Below are 9,973 nucleotides of genomic sequence, written 5' to 3'. Positions count from 1 at the left end.
AAAGGCAGACAGAGAAGCTAATATTTAAAACTGTTCTCATAAGTGTACCTTTATTGGGACATATGATAGAGTAACCTAACCATTAGTATTAGGAATTTTTGTTTAACTTGGAATAATCAAGATAGTTTTGCCATAGAAAATCTTAGGTCTGCCATTTAAATTGAAATTGTGAATTTGGTTACAGTTCACAATTTAATGTTTTGTATATAACTTACATTTTTTTACTTCATATTTTTGAAGCCTTAATGGCAATATTTGATTTTCTTGAAAAGCCAATTTTGTTATGTTTCTTACATACCAAAAATCTGCTTGAAGAAATTGATATACTTTGATGATAATAGCTAATGTATAGACCTCCTAATGGGAATATAACTGCAAATATTAGGCTGTCACTATTATATATTAAAAATAATGAGACCATGACAAGATTGACTTGGTTGTTGGTTACTTTGGATTGCTGCACAGTTCAATTAGGACAATGGCTTTTCAGTAAGTTATGGAATTTATTTAAAATACTAGAATAATTATTATACCTACTCATTATTGACATCATGAAGATAATGGATGTGGTATAACAGTGCATTTTGAACTAGGGTGAACTGATTTTGAACTAGGATGAACTGATCTTCAGCAAAGAATTGATTTGTAGAAGTAGAAGAGAGTGAAAGAAATAGCTAGTTTTTATAGTATTAATTTTTTATAACTCAAGTGTTTTAAAAGGGTCTTAAAATCCAAAGTATCTTCAGAAAATAATTACATAGAGAATGCAACCGATTTTCTTGTTTATTTGGGCAAAGATTTTATATCCCACCAAATCATTTTCACCAGCCAAAAACTTTAATATCCCTATAAAATATTTGTATACCCTGTAAAAATTACATATCTTGTGTTCTGCGGAAATGTCATCACAAGGTCCAGCTACAGAAATTTGACAATAGAGAAAATATTGTTCTCCAAATTAGTTTCTTATTAAACTGATGCATACCATCTTTTCTGGGCATGCATTTTTGTGATTTCTATCCTCAGGGTACCACTTTTTCATTTTGACCAAAAAAGGAAATGAAACACTTGGCCAAACTGTATGGCTTTGGGCATTGTTGTTAGTATTTTTGGGTGTGATGCAAATTATATTTTTCAGAAGCAAAAATAACAGTGGCAAAGGACAACTAAAGGTCCAGAACATGTAGTTCAGCTTCTATTTCTCTTGCCTCTTCTATAAAATGAGGAAATTGGGGATGTTCTCTGAAATTCTGATTCCATTAATTCCTCAACCTGGCATCTTTTTAGTTACAAAAGCTATCTTTCATTTCTCACGGTTTCTATCAAAGTACTCATTTTTTGAAAGCGTAAGTACTATATACCAGAATTAAATTCTTTAATAATTTGAACAAATGTCCTTTTATTTTTCACTGTTGTTAAAATTGGTTCCTTAGCTTTTTGATATATGTTCTATTTCCAACTTAGAGCACTAACTAGATCTAATATCATACAACATTGCATTCTTCTTGGATTTTATTATAATGTTACTTAAATATGTACCAACATAAAATTAGGTATAATTTCTTGCATTTACAATGCTTATGTAATTTTAAAACAAAACCAAACAGAACTTAATTATCAGAAAACTACAGTACCTAGAAAAGGCAAATTAATAATTTAATCTGATGGATGTCAGTGTTCTGAAAGTATCGTATTTGCTAGCATGTAAAATATAAGGTGTATACACAATGCATTGCAACTTTATGGAGGAATTTTTTGGAAAAAAATAATTACTTTTCATCATGTAGTAAAAGCAATTTTAAAGTGTGTTACATAAACCATTATATTGTTCAAATAAATACAGTGTGTCATAATGTGAGAAGTCCTAAGTTCTGATATGCAGTAATATTGTACTAACCTTGAATAGACATATAATGCACATAGCTAAAAATAAATGTATTGTTATCAAAATTACTGATATAGAGAAGGGAATAAGACCAGGAAATTTACTAGAACTAAAGTTTCATCATGCATATTAATGTTGGAAAAATTACTATAATATTAATATCTTATGTCAGTGAATGTAGAGGTTCTGAAAAGTAAACCATAATATAAAATAAAATTGAATGATTTTCTTTTACAGGTAGCTTTAGTACCTATAAACAAAAATTTGAGTAAAAAATGGAACAAAGTATTTAAAATAAATGTGAAGCAATTTCAGCTTGTTGATTGTGTATGCAGTAAAAGCAAATATTTTACTATAATAAAAAATAATAGCAACCACAGAATTTGAATGAGCCAGGGAGAACCATGGCTAAATAACAACTAAATGTAAATAAGTTTTGGTTTTCCTTAAAACCTGGCAATAATTATTAATAAAGCCAAGTAAGGTGCATATTCAAAACTAGGAAGCCATCATCACAGCTCAAATCTGTTTCTGTTCATTGCTGGCATTCACTGGATTAGAAACATAATCATCTTCAAAATTCTGCTCTAAACTCCAGTTACCATGCTCTGAACATTAAGCTATTGCATTACAGTTAAACCTAATGCCTTTTTTGCTTCTGAGCCATGAGTTACAGGAATGATGGATTTATATCTCAAATTTTGAGGTATTAATTTAAATTTTACTTCTAGATCACCTGTATAGTCTGTGACTTGTTGTTGATGTGATGTGAAATTTTGCTATGAGTCTTTTCCCAACACTTTGCAATTAGGGGTAGATAACAATTTATTTGTGCTCATTGTTGAGTAATTGCTAACCCAAGCCTCTAGTCCCTATCCTTCTCTACTGACCTCTTGTCTGTAATATGGGCATATTGAGTACAAGGTAATTTTTGGATGCTTTTAAAGGAAGCTAGTAAATTATGGCACATTTCTTTTGGTAGTATTAATGTGGTGCATACAAGCTGTTGAGGTTGGCATGCCTGTGCTACTGTTTGCAACTCTCATTACTTTTCTTTCTCTTCATTCAAAATCATTATTTGAAGTGCATATAGATCTTTTAGCTTCATTTGGCTTAAAAGTTTCTCTCATTAGCCTAAAACAATGCATTTCTTTTTTTTTTTTTTGCGGTACGTGGGCCTCTCACTATTGTGGCCTCTCCAGTTGCGGAGCACAGGCTCCGGACGCGCAGGCTCAGCGGCCATGGCTCACGGGCCCAGCCGCTCTGCGGCATGTGGGATCCTCCCAGACCAGGGCACAAACCCGTGTCCCCTGCATCGGCAGGCGGACTCTCAACCACTGCGCCACCAGGGAAACCCAACAATGCATTTCCTGTACCAGTTGGATCATAAATGGAAAGACAATCAAGAAATTGCACAGCAGTACCTGTTTGTAGGAGAGAGAATTTAGATGAGTCTGACACTAAGAAAATCCCCTACGTGGGGCCTGAGACTACTCTGACATAAAGACTGTCTTCTCATGGGAAGCAGAAGTGAGTAATATCTTGTAATTATGATCTATTTTTCTTAAACAACACATGCAAAAGTTTTGTGACCTTCCAGGGAAAAGTCCTGTGTAATGTCTGCATATCTGCATAATTTATGTATCTTGCTTGTTTGCTTTTTTGATTTTAAAATAGAATGAGGGAAATTAAAGAGGTAACCCAAAAGAGGTAAGGGTTGTTACTGGGTATATTCATGGACCAGAAATTCCCAAAGTTTCTGACTTTGGGAATCAATTAAGTGGTTCAGAATTTTATGTCTGACAGAAATGGTACAAGAAATACCCATCTGTTTCTTGACATTCCATTTGATAGGAAATATAGGGAGTGTGAAGCCCTTCAGTTGATGTGTGTCCTTTGATTTTTTACAGTTTCCTTCTTATAGTTTACCAAGAACTTGGATTGGAGGGTAAATTTACTCTATATACACAATTGGGTTATCAAGCGCATCTCATCTGTTACTAGGGAAAGGTATGGTTTCCTCAGTCCAGAAAAAGTACAGTTCTCAGGATTGTTTTTTCCTTTTGGCAACTCAGCCAATATCAACAATTTTATTTTAGAGAGTTCAGCAAAAGTTCAGCGTGGGCAGTGAACCTGGAGCTCCTCGGGGCACGTCTCAGTCATTTATGCCATTGTTCCTTTCACATTTCCCCCCTTTGCTCATGAGTTTTCCTGGAGAAAATATCACCAGGGCAACTTTTAGTCCCACATAGCTGGAGTGGCTTGGTTGCCTGTTCTGGATTCATCATGTTCCTCAGAGTGGGGGTTGGGTGTAAGAGTCAATAAGTGGATCAGGAAAATCGTTGGCGGCGTCATGATGTTGTGCTGCCTCAAGCATCGTGGTCTGTGTGAGCCTTAACCAAGCAGAAGAATGGTTAAGTATGGAAGTAATCAATTTAAGCAAGGACTGTATCAACATAAAGAAGCTAACAGCTATTAAGAGCAATAACCCAGTTTGCAGAACAGTTCTGAACCAAGATCCAATGTTTGAGGGCAAACAGCTGAACAAACATTAAGGGAGTGTTAAGGGTATCAGAGTGAAGTCAAGCGGGTTTCTTTTGTAGGACCTCAGTTAGAGTTTCTACTATGTCAGAAGTATTTATCCAAGTACAGCAGGTGGCATTTAAGATGGCACAGATACCTCCATGTTCTGCCAGAAGGTAGTCTAAGACAAATCAGTTATCTAATATAACATGAGTAAGTGAGTTTAGGGAGTTAACTTGGTCACTTAATGCTATGACTGTGGCATTAGCTATGTCTGCTATGGTGGCAGAGAGATTTCGAACCAATTTGTCAAGGGTTCCAACCCTCCACTTGGGGAATATAATTCTTAGATATTTCTGAAATCCCTAAGAAGAGATTTCTCAGCAGAGGAAGGAAGTAGAGCATGTGTGCTATTCGGTAATTTCTGGAGAATTTAATACAGTCAAAGGGGCCATTAAAAATCCTAGGGGACATTGAGAAGCTAGGGCTAGGGGTGTTGAGGCAGGTCATCTTCCAACTACAAAGATACAGCAGATGGGGCACAAAGAAAGGAGTTGTCAAGGTGAAATTAAACCATTGGTCAGTTATATTTGAGCAGCCTTGTAGCCTTCCTTGATGGAATATGTGGAGGGTCATCATGAGGACATATTCTGTTGCACAGCAAGGTAAAGTTGAGAGCCAATGTTTCTGGGTAACCGCGGGGTACTGGTGGAACAAATTGTTCCTAAGAACTATTGGGGGTTTTGTCTGATTCTATTGACCAAACAGGAAAAAGGAGCTGTGAATTCAAGTAGGCAAACATGGTATGCTGGGAGAATAGATGAATTCTGAACAGGACATGGTGGAGGGATATTAGTAAGCTTGGAGATAGCTAAGGCAAGGGGATCCCAGTGTTTGGTAAGTGATTTGGGGTGCCAATGGCATAGCCAACAATCTTAGATTTCCTCCAGTGGCTAGACTTTGGGAATTGCAAACTAGGGCATTACTCTTCCAGGCATAAGGGTTCTGGGTGGATTTTAAGAAAGAATAATAACAGAAGTCTAATGAAAGAACTATCCAAGTAAAATCAGCCATTTTAATATAAAGAGGAGAAAGGGTGGCTCATGGCCTTGGTTAAAGAAAGAATCCTAAGCTGAATAGATTAGTTGAATGGCCAAGAATTGGAGCCAGAGGCTTCTTCCCAGGAGAGTTCTGGCAAGATACATGGTTTTCATAGAATTACTGCCAAAGGAGGATGCCCACTGTATGTAGTAGGGCTAAGAACATTAATAAACCTGAAACCAAAAGGAGGAGTCTCAGAAGTTCAATTCTCCAGTCCTTCATAGTCAAACTTAAGGGACCAAAGGACCTGGGTCATTTCTTTTAAACTTTCATTCCAAGCACACACCCGTGCATGAAAATTTTCACTCCTTGAGCACGTGTCTATAAGGAGTATAAGAAGGAGAGTGGCAAGTTGATATATCATCAATTACTACGTATCGAAGGAGACATAGCAACTCTGTGATAATGGCAATTAGAACAAAGGTAAGAAGAGAGATTTCATTAATGGTGATCATGGAGTCTTGGGAGAGTTGTCTATATCAGGTGTCATTTGCTTCACTTTTGGGTAAGTTTCAGCTTGAGGTCTCCAGCTGTTTCAGAGGCCCATTCAGGTGGGGAAGCCTTTTTGAAATGAGAAACCTGAATCTAAGAATCAATGCCTTTATTGGCACAGAGGTTGGATAAGAGTACCTGATAGGGTCCCTTCCACCTGGGCTGCAAGGAATCCTTTAAAAGATGTCTTTTCCAATAAACATAGTCCCCTGGTTGTAAATTGTGATGTTCTAGGTCTTCATATCCCAGGAGCACTTTACTGTGTAAAGGTTTTTCAACCAGGTGCTCATTTTTCTTTAGTCTTAATGAGACTTTGGCAATAAAGTAAAAGATCTCCCTTGACTAGAAGGGGCTCGTATAGCCCTGAGTCAAGAATCCTAAGTGTTCCAGTAATTATTTCAAATGGTGATAACTTGTATTTTCCAAAGGGTGTAGATCTTAAGTTTAATAAAACTATGGGTAGTAATTTAGACCAAGGAAGACTGATAGCCTCAGAGAGTTTTGCCAATTGTGTTTTGATTATGCTATTGGTTCTTTACACTAGACCAGAGGACTGAGGATGATGGGCGCAGTAGAAATGTTGTAGTATAGGCCAGATTTCACAAACAGCATTTAGAATTTGTCCAGTGAAATGGCTACTTTTATCACTATGTAATTCCAAGGGAATTCCCCAAGTAGGACTAATCCTTTCCAACAATATTTTGGCCGCTGCAATGGTGGTTGCTCATCTGCAAGGAAAGGCTTCCACTCAATGGGAATACATACAAACTGTCACAAGAACGTATTTGTATCTTTGAGAGAGAGATAGCTAGATAAAATCCCGTTGCTAGATAGCAAAGGAATCAAGAGATAAAGGAAAGTGGCCTTGAGAATATGAATAGGTTTTCCTGGGTCATATTTCGGATGATCTGATACCTTTGACATATTTCAGTCGCTACTATGGGAGGTTTCCAAAAGTATTGTTTTCCCCAGGCTATCATTTTATCAGTTCTTTAATCAGTCATTTCATGTATTAATTTTAAGATGGTTTGTTGAGTGACACCAGAAAGAGCAGGGTAGCTGTTTGGCCCATACCAGAGCCCAGGATGCTGGTCAAATATGCATCCATCAGAAACCCACCTCTGCTGTTCCTTAGCTGTAGCATTCACTTGCCCATCTCTGATAATATCATTTTTTTCTTTTAATTGGAGTATAGTTGCCTTACAATGTTGTGTTTCTGCCGTACAACAAAGTGAATCAGCTACATGTATACATATATCCCCTCCCTCGTAGACCTCCCTCCCACTCCACCCCATCCCACCAATCTAGGTCATCACAGAGCACCAAGCTGAGCTCCCTGTGCTGTACAGCATGTTCCCACTAGCTAATGATTTTATACATGGTAGTGTGTATATGTCAATCCTAATCTCCCAGTTCATCCCACCCCCCTTACGCCCAGCCCAGGCCCACACATTCGTTTTCTGTGTCTGCGTCTCTTTTCCTGCCCTGCAAATAGGTTCATCTGTACCATTTTTCTAGATTGCACATATATGTGTTAATGCACAATATTTGTTTTTTTCTTTCTGACTTACTTCACTCTGTATGACAGACTCTAGGTCCATCCACATCTCTATAAATGACCCAATTTCATTCCTTTTTATGGCTAAGTAATATTCCACTGTATATGTGTACCATACCTTCTTTATCCATTCTTCTATTGATGGACATTTAGGTTGCTTCCATGTTCTGGCTATTGTAAATAGTGCTGCAGTGAACACTGGGGTACATGTGTCTTTTTGAATTATGGTTTTCTCAGGGTATATGCCCAGTAGTGAGATTGCTGGGTCATATGGTAGTTCTATTTTTAGTTTTTTAAGGAATCTCTGTACTGTTCTCCATAGTGGCTATATTAGTTTACATTCCCATCAACAGTGCAAGAGTGTTCCCTTTTCTCCACACCCTCTCTGGCATTTATTGTTTGTAGATTTTTTAATGATGGCCATTCTGACTGGTGTGAGATGATAACTCGTAGTTTTGATTTGCATTTCTCTACTAGTTAATGATGTAGAGCATCTTTTCGTGTGCCTCTTGGCCATCTGTATGTCTATTTAGGTCTTCAGCCCATTTTTGGAGAAATGTCTATTTAGGTCTTCTGCCCATTTTTTGATTGGGTTGTTTGTTTTTTTAATTTTGAGCTGAATGAGCTGTTTTTATATTTTGGAGATTAATCCTTTGTCAGTTGCTTTGTGTGCAAATACTTTCTCCCATTCTGAGGGTTGTCTTTTCATCTTGATTATGGTTTCCTTTGCTGTGAAAAAGTTTTTAAGTTTAATTAGGTCCCATTTGTTTATTTTTGTTTTTATTTTCATTACTCTAAGGAATGGGTCAAAAAAGATCTTGCTGTGATTTATGTCAGAGTGTTTTTCCTTCTTTTTCCTCTAAGAGTTTTATAGTGTCTGGTCTTACATTTAGGCCTTTAATCCATTTGGAGTTGATAATATCTTTTAAATGTTGGGTGTCCTTCCAAGTAGTATATAGTTAACTTGGTGTGAATAGAGCGACCAATGGGAGGAGGTTTCTTTATGAAGCCTGAATCTTGTAATGCTGCGGCCTTAGCAACTCTGTCGTCCAGTCAGTTTCCCTTTCCTTCCTCAGTGTTGTCTTTGGAATGCCCTGCAACTTATTGCCAATCGTTGTGCAGCAAGATTGCATCCAGCAAAGCCTTAGCAAAGGGGCCGTTTTCAATTTCATTTCCCCCTGAGCTCAAGAAACCTCGCTGTTTCCAAAGCATTCCAAAATCCTAAGCTACTCCAAAGACATACCTGCTATCAGTGTAAATGTTAGCACATTTGCCAAAGGGCAAAGTGCAGGTGCAAATAGTGTGTATGGTTCAGCTTGTTGGGTTGAAGAAACTGAGGGGCAGAGCACTGGATTCTGTTATAGTGAAGGGAGTAGTGATAGCATATCCAGATTTCAGTTGTCCAGCAGTATTTCGTAGATAAACCAAGAAATGTCAAGGTTGTCTAAAGGTGTTTCTTGCAATCTGGTTACGAACTAGTCAAAATATCAGTTGTGGTTATGTAATCATGTGAGATTTTGTCTGTTGCTGATGGTAAGAGGGTAGCAGGATTTAGGGAGTTACAATGAGACAAAGTGACATTTGGAGAGGAAAGCAAGATTTCATAGGACATCAGTCAGCTAGCAGATAAGTGTGTGTGATGTGACTTCAAGAGTGCCTCAATAGAGTGAGGGACAAACACCTGTAAGGGAGACCCCATAACTGTCTCTTCTGTAGCCTGCAGAAGGGCAGCAGTGGCTGCTATTGCTTGGAGGCAAGGTGGAAGATCTCGATCTATAGGGTCCAACTGTCTCTAAAACCCAGTAGGTCTCTGTTTGCCCCCATGGGCTTAATGAGCACTCCAAGGGTGTTTCCTGCTAACTTCATGAATGAATAGAAAGTGAAGAGAATAATTAGGGTGTCCTAAAGCAGGGGCTGTGGCCAACCGAGTGTCTAAAGTTTGAAAAGCTGATTCAGCCTCATTATTCCAAACAAGAGGATCAGGCCTCTATCCTTTAGAAGGGAAAAATGAGTTGTTCATACAAGAAGAAATTAGGAACCCAACTCTGCAATAGCCTGTTAGCCCAAGAAAAAGCATCTCACTGGCACTTGGTGGCATGAAGCGGGAAACTGAGATATGCCCTGGACACATGTAGGATCCAGTGTTAGCCCTTGAGGGGTTAGCAAATGACCCAAGTATCTTACCTGGGTTTGAACAGATTGGAGCTTTTTCCTTGAGACCTTATGCCTTTGTGTGCTAGCTGAGTGAGGTGGTATAGGCTGTCCTTGAGGCGTGCTTCCTCAGTAGGGGAACATAACAAAAGGTTATCAACATATTGAAGTAAAGTAGAGCTGTGGGCAAAATTCACATTGGCCAAGTCTTGTCTCAATATCTGTGAAGAGTAAGTAGGGTTTTCTGTGTAGCCATGAGGCAT

This window comes from Phocoena phocoena, chromosome 2 (assembly GCF_963924675.1).
Source record: "Phocoena phocoena chromosome 2, mPhoPho1.1, whole genome shotgun sequence".
NCBI classification, from domain to species: Eukaryota; Metazoa; Chordata; class Mammalia; order Artiodactyla; family Phocoenidae; genus Phocoena; species Phocoena phocoena.
This window is presented reverse-complemented; position numbering follows the sequence as displayed.